Here is a 12,354-nt window from a genome sequence, read left to right on the forward strand (position 1 = left end):
ATATATAATTACTAAAACATTCTAAAAAATACACCACTTTTAAAAATTAAAAACTTAACACATTTTACATATATAATTTGATTTCAGTTAAAACAAATAACGTAAGGCATTTAAAGTTTTAAATAGACATTTAATTATCATTTATTATTGACTTGACTTTTGTGTTAACAATTTATAAAAAATTAATTTTGTTCAGTTAATAACTTAATATCATTCGATTAAAATTATTTTTACTTTTAAATTTTAAACTCTAAATATTAAATACTAATCATAAACTCAGCTTCTCCAAAGAACGAAGATTAAAAATTAATTTCATGATCAAATTAGTTAATATTGAATAATTAAAAACTAATTTCTTATACTTTTCTTGATTTTTAGTTTGGTGGCTTATACTTTTATTGATTTAAACATAATGTATTTAAATCCAATTTTTCACTGCTAAAAACTAACAGATTATAGATAAATTTTAAAGACAAAATTTTGTTGTAAAAAATACCAACAGATTTTTTGTTTGTAAAAAAATTAAAAAAAATTATCGACAAATTATTCTGTCAATAAAATTAAAATATTGATTTTAGAGTTATTATTGACAAAATATTCGTCTGTAATTATTTAGTAAATATGTAGAAAATTTGAGTAACCCTAACTTAAAATTTTATCACTATTTTTCCATAAGAAATCTCTGCAAATTTTATCTATCTTGTTGTACATTATTACTGAAATCTTTATAGTTTGCATATAGTAGCTAGGAATAATTGATAGTATTGATTGAACAAGCTAAGTGTGCACCTTTCGGCTAAAGAGAGAGTCTTTTTATTCTAGCTAGATAACTTGCTTTATATCTTGTCAATAACAAATTGAAAATGTTGTTGATTGCATATTTCATGAATGAGAGGGACTCCCAAGTATTTTTCCAAGTTAGCTATGAGGTTGATTCTTAAGTCTTTGCTCAACATTTGTCTCATGGTATGATTAACATTATTAGAGAAGTACACACAAGACTTGTCAAGGTTAATTTTCTATCCCGAATACTCACAAAAATGATTTAATGCCTCCTTGATAATCTGAACCTATTTTCTATCCGCTTTTACAAAGAGAACTAGGTCATCTGCAAAACAGAAATGAGAAATTTTAGGCCCTTCTTGATAGAGTTATAGATTCTCATTTCTTATCATGAACTAACTTATTTATCAACTAGAATAAATGTTCAATGCACAAAACAAAGAGGTACGAAAAAAGAGGATCTCCATGTCCGATTCTTCTATTTGGGGAGAAGCTTTCTGATGGAGAACCATTCCATACAAACTTTATGGATGTCGTTGATATACAAAAGCTAATAACACTTCGAATTTGATTTGAGATCCCTGCATCTTTGAGGGAGTCCATCACAAAGAGCCAATTAAGTTTGTCGTAAGACTATTTTAATTGCCATCAAACTTTTTCCATATTTTTTATTTCTCATGGTGTGAATCACCTCTTGTGCTACTAAGATATTATCTGCACTAACCCTGCCAGGCACAAAACTTAACTGAGTATTAGAGATAAGAGAAGGCATATGTTTTTTCAATTTAGATGCAATGAGTTTAGTCACAATTTTATAGCAAATATTACAGAGACTAATAGGTCTAAAATGTCCAAAATTTTTCAGTGAAGAAATTTTGGGAAGAATAGCTATCCGTCTTGTTCACTTCTGTTATGTTGCGAGGCTCGTTAAAAACTACTTTCACCCAAGTCGTAAGGAAATTTGCCACCACATTTGAAGCTTGTTGATAGAATTTGGCTGGAAAACCATCGCTTCTCGGAGCCTTCCAACTTTCCATAGAAAAAATTGTGTCCTTAATCTCTTCGTTTGATACCTCTTTAGCCATATCTTGATACTCTATATCCTGTAACTTAGGAAACTGATTAGAAATAACAAAGTCATTATAATCAGATTCAGAACAATAGAGATTCTTACAAAAATTAACACCCCAAACTTTAAGAATGTATACATTGTCCACCCATTCGCCTTCCTCACTCTTTAAGGTTGTGATTTTGTTTCTCTTACGTCTTCCATTTGTCTTTGAATAAAAATATTTTGAATTTTTATCACCAAAATTAATGGTATTACATCTAGACATCTGTTGTCAATAAGTCTCCTCTTAAATTGCTACTGTCTCGTATTATTTCCACAAATCTTTTTGGAGTTTATCCAAGAAGGAATTATTGTTAAAAGAGTTCTTTTTGTTGATCCCTTCAAGCCTTAGAAAAATAAGTTGTTTTTTCTTGAAAATATGGCAAAAAATTTCTTTGTTCCAAGTCTTAGCTATATTAACAAAGTTGCTAATATTTTGTAACAAATTATTTTGTTCCAACCAGCTACTTTTAACCATATTATTATAATCCTCATGCAAAACCCAAGGAACAAGGAATTTGAAAGGCTTAACTCCTTTTTTCCTTTGAGTAAATTGAAAATCCAGCAAAATGGGACGATGATCGAACTTTAGTTTGGGTAAGTGTTTGACACCAACATCTGAGAAAATATCAGAAAAAGTTAAAATTGCTAATAAAATAATCTAGTCTTCTCTTTGTAGTCATCCTTTGCCAAGTAAAAAACTAAGGAGAAGTTAAAAACTAAGGAGCGTTATTTTGTCACTGCACTTTCATATAAACAAACTGTTTGTGAATGATGAGTGGCTTTATGTTCCATGAATTTGACCTCCAAAGACACCAGATACCACCTAAAAAACCTTCAGCATCATTAATACACCACGAGTCAAACCCCAATTTTCTGATAATAGCCTCAACCTTAGTACCTGAGACATGGGTTTCCAATAAGATACATAAGTTAGTTTTATATCTAAATATAAGAACATTTAAAAGTTTTGAAGCCTTTAGAAAAGGCTCCTCTACAATTCCAAGACAAGATATTCATAGATACTAATGTAAATGAATAAGTCTACTCAGAGAAAAAAAAAACTCCTGATGCAAAAGAAGCCCATTTAGGCTTCCATAGCCTTAGGCTCTTCTTCGATATATGCTGCATTCCCACTTGGAGCAGTTTCTTCTATACTATCAAGGTCAATGGCCATCTTATGTGCTTCTCCACCATAGCCAGTCGTTCCCGGAGGGTTCTCTTTATAATACTCGTTGTTTTGCTCTACATTTTTCCCTCCCATAACCCTTGCCATGTGAGCATCTAAGATAGGGTCATTAGTACCATTAGTAGGGATATGATACCTTTTTTTGTGGCTTGAATAAACTGCTTTCGAAAGTCTGCTAAATTATCTCTAATATTCCTGGTGCATTTGTGTTACGACCCAGGATTCTTACGGGTCAACCCGACCCGAGCTCCACCCGGTCCGACTACGTGCCTCTCGACCGACCCGGACACGCGTCCCGTGCGACTCTCCCGCAGCTACGGGACAGCGTCCTTGAGAATATGGGCCTGCCCTCCAAAGGGGCCCATTACTGACATGTATATAAGGGGAAGACTGTCTCTTCCCCCAAGGTATGTCACATCCCTACACCATCCTCATTCCGCCTGCACATATTCTGACAAGAGCGTCGGAGTGTCTTTGCAGGTGGCACCCCCCCTTTTCTCACACGAAGTGCTCGGGACCTCGCACTTCCCGGACTGGAAGACCGTGACCAGACGAGCCCCTCTCCTTCACCCCAGATCCTGACTCGAACAGTTCGGTAACCGACCTACCGAACATTGGCGCCGTCTGTGGGGACTCGTCCATGGACTTTGTGCTAGTCCAAACTGGGACAGGCTGCGAGGCCGCGCCCCCTGTGCTTGGAGGAGGCGCCGTTCCGACGGAAGCTCGACAACAACAGAGGTCGCCTCCAAGAGACACGACGCAAACTCACGAAAGACGCCCCTTCGGAGGGACCGGCGACAACCACGCCAAGATAATGCAAGAGCTACGCCATACGATGCAAGACTTGGAACGCAGGCTAGCGGAAAGAGAACACGACCAGCGCACCCCGGAGCAGAGCCCCACCCGCTCCCGTTCAAGGAGCCGCTCGAGGCGCACACCCAGCCCCCAATACGAATCGGAGAGCACAGGAGGACGGAGGCGGACCAGAAGAAAAAGTCGGGACCCAATCATCTACACCCGACACAAGAGGCGTCGTGCGTCGAACAGGGGCGAAGAGGACGCCCGTCGGGAGAGCGACGAACCGAGAAGAACTACCCGGGTACCCGTCATAATAGGAGCGACCCCCTTCCACCGTTCCGTACTCGAGGTCCGGTTGCCGAAACACTTTGACAAGCCAACGGACATGAAGTACGATGGAACACAAGATCCCCTCGAACACTTAACGGCTTTCGAGGCCAGGATGAACCTAGAAGGGGTGGGAGACAAGGTCAGATGTCGGGCCTTCCCGGTCACCTTGGCGGGCCCAGCGATACGGTGGTTCAACAACCTCCCGTAGGGCTCGGTGACCCAATTCTCCGACATCAGCCACGCCTTCTTGGCTCAATTCACGACCAGGATTGTCAAAGCCAAACATCCAATCAATTTGCTAGGAGTGACACAAAGACCCGGGGAACCAACCAGGAAGTACCTGGACCGTTTCAATGACGAGTGCTTGGAAATCGACGGTCTGACGGACTCGGTGGCAAGTCTGTGCTTGACGAACGGGCTCTCGAATGAGGACTTCAGGAAGCACCTCACCACAAAGCCCGTTTGGACAATGCAAGAGATCTAGTGCGTGGCCAAAGAGTACATCAATGACGAAGAAGTCAGCCGGGTCATGGCCGCCAATAAACGACAGCCCGCTTACAACCAAGGTCGGCACTATGAAGGCAGAGAAAGACCCAAGGAACACGCCAGGGACGGCGGTCCGAGTAAAGCACCCAAACCGTTCCCCCGAGTTGGGAAGTTCACCAACTATACCCCCCTCACGGCATCAATCACCGAAGTTTACCAACAGATAGTGGAAAAGGGGATACTGTCGAAGCCCCGACCTCTGAAGGACAGGACGGGAGGAAACAAGAACCTATACTGCGAGTATCACAAGGGTTACGGGCACAAGACCCAAGACTGCTTTGACCTAAAAGACGCCCTGGAACAAGCTATCAAGGATGGGAAACTTGCCGACTTCTCCCACCTTATAAAAGAGCCAAGGAGACGCAACCGGGACCACGACAGCGAAGACAGATCCCGGTCAACAAGACGATGACAGGAACCAGAGGGTGACGACCACGGCCTCACGGTGGTAAACGTAGTAACGGCCAGGAACACCGCCCCAAGGTCAAGGTCGGCATGGAAAAAAGACACCAAGGTCCTAGCGGTCTCCACCTCGTCTGTTAGGGGTTTCCGAGGCCTCCCACCCATCTCCTTCGGACCAGAGGACCAATGGTTTGACGAGGCGCCAGAAAGTCCGCCCATGGTCATCACGGCCAGGGTCGGAACGGGCCTCGTCAAGCGAATCCTGGTAGATACGGGGCAAACTCAAACATCATGTTTCGAAACGTTTTCGATGCCCTGAGACTAAGAGACGCCGACCTGACGACCCATCAGCACGGTGTGGTAGGGTTGGGAGACACTTTCATTAAGCCAGATGGAATCATCTCACTCCCGACCTCCGTGGGACAAGGACAGAAGCGACGAACAGTCATGGCGGACTTTGTAATATTAAGAGATTCCACGGCTTATAACATCATCCTGGGAAGAAAAACCATCAACGACCTGGGGGCGGCTATTAGTACAAAGCTACTGGTGATGAAGTTTATCACCGATGACGGATCCGTAGGATCCGTCAAAGGCGACTTGGAAACGGCGGTCTCTTGTGACCACGCCAGCCTTTCTCTCAGGAAAAAGTCCAAAGAAGCATCCGGGGTCTTCCTTGCCGACCTGGACGCCAGGATAGATGACAAACCCAGACCAGAGCCAGAAGGAGACTTGGAGAAGTTCAGGGTCGGCGAGGAGGACGATAAATTCACATTCATAAATAGAAACCTCCCCCACGAGATGAAGGAACCTTTGATGGAAATGATCAGGGCTAATGCCGACTTCTTTGCCTGGACGCCTGCCGATATGCCCGGGATAGACCCCCAGCTCGTATCGCATCATCTGGCCGTCAAGGCGGGAACCAAGCCAGTGGCCCAGAGGAGGAGAAAGATGTCGCAGGAAAGGGCAGAAGAGGTAGCCAGGCAGACGGCCAGCCTCCTCGAAGCAGGGTTCATCCGGGAACTGGACTACTCAACCCAAATGGGTGGAGGCTGAACCGCTGGCTACGATATCGTCCTCCAACTGCCGGAAGTTCATGTGGAGGCAGGTGATAACCCGTTTCGGTATCCCGGAGTTCGTTATCTCAGATAATGGGACCCAATTCACAGACAAGAAGTTCATGGAGTTCCTCTCAGGCCTAGGGATAAAACAGAGGTTCTCCTCGGTAGAACATCCCCAAACAAACGGGCAGGTAGAAGCTGCAAACAAAGTCATCCTTCTTGGTCTAAAGAAGCGCCTTGACAATAAGAAAGGAACATGGGCTGACGAACTCGCCTCCGTCCTATGGTCCTATCGGACAACCGAGCAAAGCGCCACGGGGGAAACTCCTTTTCGCCTAACATACGGGGTCGATGCAGTGATACCTGTCGAAATCGGCGAACCGAGCCCCCGACTACTACTCGCGGGCATGAGCGAAGCGGTCGAAAAGGACCTGGTCGAGGAAACAAGGGAGATGGCTCACTTATCAAAAACGGCGTTGAAACAAAGAATTGCCCTGCGCTACAACGCTAAAGTCCTCAAACGAGATTTCGAGGAAAGGGACCTCGTCCTGCGACGCAACGACGTCGGCGTACCGACCCCAGGGGAAGGCAAGCTGGTGGTGAACTTGGAAGGTCCCTACAGGGTAAGGGAGGTACTCGGCAAAGGTGCTTACAAGCTCGAAAGACTCGATGGCAAGGAAGTACCCAGAACATGGAATGCGAGTAGCCTAAGAAGGTTCTACTCATGACCAGACGACTCGCCGACCTGAGAACCCAAACAGATAGTAAATACTTGCTTTGTTCGCATGACAATCTACCTTTTTATTTTATCAAATACTCGCCATATTGAGTAAATTACTTAGCTAACGATTAACTCATACTTGTCAAAAATTTTCTTACTTGTCCACTACTTTCTTACGTGCGCTGCGCACGAGCGCACCTTAAAACGGCAGACCGGGACTGATCACCCCGGGGGCCATCTTCCTTACGGCCAAAACCAACTACGACGACAACACGACCACGGCGACCCAAGCCATAACAAACATAAAACGGGAAAACGGGCGCGAGCCCACCCCCGAGAGAAATAACGACAACAAATATAGTAAACGGCAACCCGGCCAAACGACTGAATAAGTGTAACTTATAAAGAGTCAAAACAAAAAACGAGCAACAAGTTGTTCAGCAAATGCGTTACAAAATATCCCAAGTTACAAGATCTCACTTCCTTGGCATATCAACAATCTTTCCGTCCTGGATAGTCTTGAAAACGCCAATTGACGACGTGTCAAAATCAGGAGCTGCGATCTTTAGCTGAGCCTTCAGGGCATCTTCGGTCATCGAGATGGCGTTCTTCCCTTGCTCCTTGGTCACTTTGAGCTTCTTCTTAAGATCTGCGGCTTCGGCTTTAGCGATTTTTGCCTCTGAGACGGCCTGCTCCCGCTCTTTCTCCAAGACGGCAACCCGACCCTGAGCGGCATTCAGCTGACCCTCCAAGGTCATCTCATGCTCGATCAGCCAGGCCACGGTCTCATCGGACGCCTTCAACCTCTCCGCAATGGATGACGCTTTCTCTTCAGAAGCACTAAGCTTTCCCCCCATCTCGGACAGCTGACCCTGGAGCAGTTCAACTTGGACCTTGAAGTCATTGTTCGCTTTAACAGATGACTCAAGCTTCCTCCGGAGCGCCTCCATCCCCGATAACTCGAATTCAGCCTTCCGAGCTATCACGGCTCCACGAAGCAAGGTGCGGTACATCCACCTCGCCTGCCCGGACAGATCGGTCCCGTGAAAATGCTCCTCCGTCCCAGGTATCAGTTGTGAGTCAATAAATTTGGTAGCATCAAAGTTCCTTTCCATTATAGTAAGGGCCCCTTCCGGGCTGGAAGACATCCTCTGCTTCTTGGGAGTATGGATGAGCTCTAAGTCACTATCCGGCTGGGGGGTGAAAGACGCGTGCCCTTCAGCGGGCCCCTCCTCACGAATAGGGGAAGTCTGGACCCCTGCAGTCTGTTTCCCCGCCACGTCGGTATCCTGGGGAGAAGGCACAACCTGATTCTCCTTCTCCCCAGAAGGACCCTCCAACTTACCGGCATCCTTCTCTTCGGCATTCTCGTCGTCACTCGCTTCAAAAAAGGTCTTCATAAGATTCTCAAGACCAGTCACGGTGGCAGACATTTCCACTACAACAAACAACAGGCGCATTAGTCGTTAGATCGGGAAAAGAAAATTAACAACAAACAAACGTAAGCAAACAAAGAAGACAACTCACGAATATAGCTCCTAGCGGCCTCCCGCTCACCCATAAGAAGATGGAGGTTCACGGGGTTCTTTTCAAAAATGGCAAAAAGTACGTCAGCTATTTGCTTATCTACAGGCGACAACCTCTTGTACGTCACCTTGATAAAAGGATTCGACCCCGCACCAAAACTCCAATTAGTCTGGATAAGGCGCTCCCCCTCTAACGACAACCAAAAGGGGTGACGACCTTTGACGGGATGAACTTTGAAATACTTATCTTTAAAACCATGGTAGGAGTCCTCAAAAAGGCCAAATATTCTCCTACCCTGGGCAGAACGGAAGGAGAGAAACCCTTTCCTCGCCTTCCCCTGTTTGGAAGGGTTGGTAAGACTGAAATAGAAGAGGAAGACGTCTACTGACACCGGCAGCTCCAGGTGCTCGCAAACCATCTCGAAGCAGCGGATCGAGGCCCAGCTGTTCGGATGAAGCTGAGAAGGGGAGACGGATATCCGGTTCGGGAGACGGATATTCGGTTCAGGAGCGCCATTTGAAAATCAGAGAACGGTATCCGAACGCCAACTTGTGTGAACATGGACTTGTAAAACCAAATCCAATCGGGGACACGAGGAGAGTGGAAGTTGAGCTCATAAATACGCTCGTGGGGGGCAGGAACAATGGCCTCATAGTTGGCTTCCTCGTCAGTCCCCCCACACAAGTAGCCGGCTCGCCGGAACTCGGTCAACTCCTCCAAATCCATTTGGTTGGGCGAGCTCCTTATATCGTCAGTCACCCAGGCGTATGGATCGTAGGCCGCGCCAGATCCAGAAGACCGGGAAACGATGCGAGGCATACCTACAGCGGGGTACCACTCCGTTAGACTATGAGGTCGGGAGTCCATAGAAACCCAGAAACTACACCTTTTCAAACTCAAATCATGGCCAAATACAGTTAAAAGCTACGCCTATCACGCAAACCACCTAAAACCTACCCAGGAATGGTACCCCTCCCTTAATTCGTCTACCCCACCATTGGAAGGTCATTCGGCAAAAGTAAACCAAGCATGCAACAATCGCAAACAACAACTACGCAACAGTAAAACATAGCGTAAACACAAGGGAAGAGGAAGCGAAAATTACCTGAATTGGTTGCAGGAACTTGAGAGAAAAAAGGAGGCACGATAGGGCTCGAACAAGAAATTTTGGATGTCAAGGAGAGAGGAAGGTGAAAATAGCAAGGGTAGGAGGAAAAGAGAAAGAAACTGTTTAAAAACCACCACAAGGAGCGCGAAAATGGTCTTTGCGCACGGGGTTTTTAACTCATTATGAGCATTTAATGCTCAGCGCGAAGAATGAAGCGACGAACGAACGCCTCAGCAGACCAAGAGACACGCGCACAAGAGACGCGCCTCTCCCACGGTCAGCCGATTCGGCGACAACGCACGAATAAGGACATCACGCGCCACCGATCGCCTCACGACCATCACTGGCGCGTCGGGGGCACTGTTACGACCCAGGATTCCTACGGGTCAACCCGACCCGAGCTCCACCCGGCCCGACTACGTGCCTCTCGACCGACCCGGACACGCGTCCCGTGCGACTCTCCCACAGCTACGGGACAGCGTCCTTGAGAATATGGGCCTGCCCTCCAGAGGGGCCCATTACTGACATGTATATAAGGGGAAGACTGGCTCTTCCCCCAAGGTACGTCACATCCCTACACCATCCTCATTCCGCCTGCACATATTCTGACAAGAGCGACGGAGTGTCTTTGCAGGTGGCACCCCCCCTTTTCTCACACGAAGTGCTCGGGACCTCGCACTTCCCGGACTGGAAGACCGTGACCAGACGAGCCCCTCTCCTTCACCCCAGATCCTGACTCGAACAGTTCGGTAACCGACCTACCGAACAATTTGATTCTTCTCTTTGTTTATGTTCTCCCTTCAGGCATACTCAGATGCTGATTGGCTGATGATCCCACTAATCGTCGTTCCACTACTGATTATTATTTGTTTCTTGGTGACTCTCTCATTTTTTGGCGGGCTAAGAAGCAAACATTCACTGCTAGATCAAGCACAGAAGCTGAATACCGTGCTCTCGCTGACACCACTGCTAAAGTTATCTCGATTTGTTGGCTTCTCGAAGACTTGGGTCCTCAGTTATCCCCAACTGATATTTTTTGTGACAACTGCAGTGCTATTCAGATTGCCCATAATGATGTATTTCATGAACGCACCAAACACATTAAGAATGATTGTCACTTTGTTTGGCAACGTCTCCTTATTGGTGCTGTTCGTCTCATCGTTGTTGGAACACTGGATCAGACTGTTGATAGCTTCACGAAGGCTCATCATCCGACTCGTTTCCGGACTCTATTATCCAAACTCAAGATGGTATCCTTAACTCCCACTTGAGTTTAAGGGGGGATGTTAAGAGAATAATTAGAATCGAACTAGATCAATTAGTATCATTTGTATTTATATAGCGTATCTGTATATTAATTGTAGGATTCTATACTTTTATTACTTTGATTCTACTAGCAGCTATATATACCCATTGTACATTGTACTTTTTGACAACCTGAATAATACACAAAACACTTTCTTTAGGTCAGTCTCTTGTTTCTAACACACGTAACCTGCATATATAAATATAAAGAGAGAAAGGCTGAGGGGCTGAGGGGATGCGACTATTCCAGGCTTGTTGTAGCTCCGATGGTGATGGCAGTGGTCTTTGATGGTGCTCTTGTCGTTAAGGTTGTTCTTGCTGTTGTGATTGTTGCTACAATAGGGAGGAAAAGGGAAGTGTGTGTTGGAGTTACTGTTGTTGAAGTTGTTGCTTGCTGTTTCTGTTGCTGTTACTGTTAAGGTAGTTGTTGCTTTGAGTAGTGGTGTTGAGGGAAGGAGGGGGAGTGTGCGTTGGGAAGGGGACTATGATGGGGAGGGAGAAGGAGTGGGGAATGTGCGTTGGGGAGGGGGATGTGACGGGGAGGGAGAGGGACGATGGGAAGGGAGAGGGAGGAAGAGTATGCGTTGGAGAGGGAGGAATTAGGGTTTGGGGGGTGGTTTGCCAGGTCGCCATAATACGGTGGCCATATTAGCGTTGTGCTTGTCGGATATTTGCTCCGGTAAGCTCGGGGACACGCTTGTCAAATTTTAAAATCTTTTAGATGTTATTTTGTCAATAATAAAAATCAGGTACCATTTTATCAGAGTCAAAATCTTTCATTTTTTTAATGTTTGGTAAAATATTTAATAGATGCTTTTTTTTTAACAGATTAATAGATGCTTTTAATTATCAAAAATTTTTCGTTATGGTTTTTTTTTAAAGCTTATTATTATCAACTTAAAAGATAATAGATAATTTTCTGTTTTAATCATAAAATCGTGTCAGATAAATTAATCCAAATTCCAAACAGTTCAAAAAGTTTAATGCACAAGAGTTTCTTCTAGAAGCAAATCGAAAGGCACTTTTTCTCTCTAGATATCATTTTGTTGGTATACCAATTTCTTATTTAACAAATCTAATAAAACAAAAGCATTAAGGACTAGAAATTCGAAACCTCGATTGCTTAAAAAGTTGTAGGACTAAAAAAAGATGCAATATTCCATGTGTTGGTGACAAAACATTGGGGTGTGGTCGTGTGGATAAGATGTTGGGTTTAGGAAAAATGAAATTTGCAATATGACGTGGAATTATGCTGTATTTTTCTCCCTAGCCCCAGACATGATCATTGAATAGAAAGATTTAATTTGATAAAATTTGTTGAAACATACTCAATAATGAAATAATTCATTAAGTGGAAATAATTCATTAGGTGGATAATTTGGAGAAAACTAAATGTGATTCTTAATATATTTTTAAAATATTTTTACAAAATTACATAGAAATAAATTTAGTATATATAAATAAGATTAAAAT

The sequence above is a fragment of the Arachis ipaensis genome, chromosome B07 (genome assembly GCF_000816755.2).
Source record: "Arachis ipaensis cultivar K30076 chromosome B07, Araip1.1, whole genome shotgun sequence".
Classification (NCBI taxonomy): domain Eukaryota; kingdom Viridiplantae; phylum Streptophyta; class Magnoliopsida; order Fabales; family Fabaceae; genus Arachis; species Arachis ipaensis.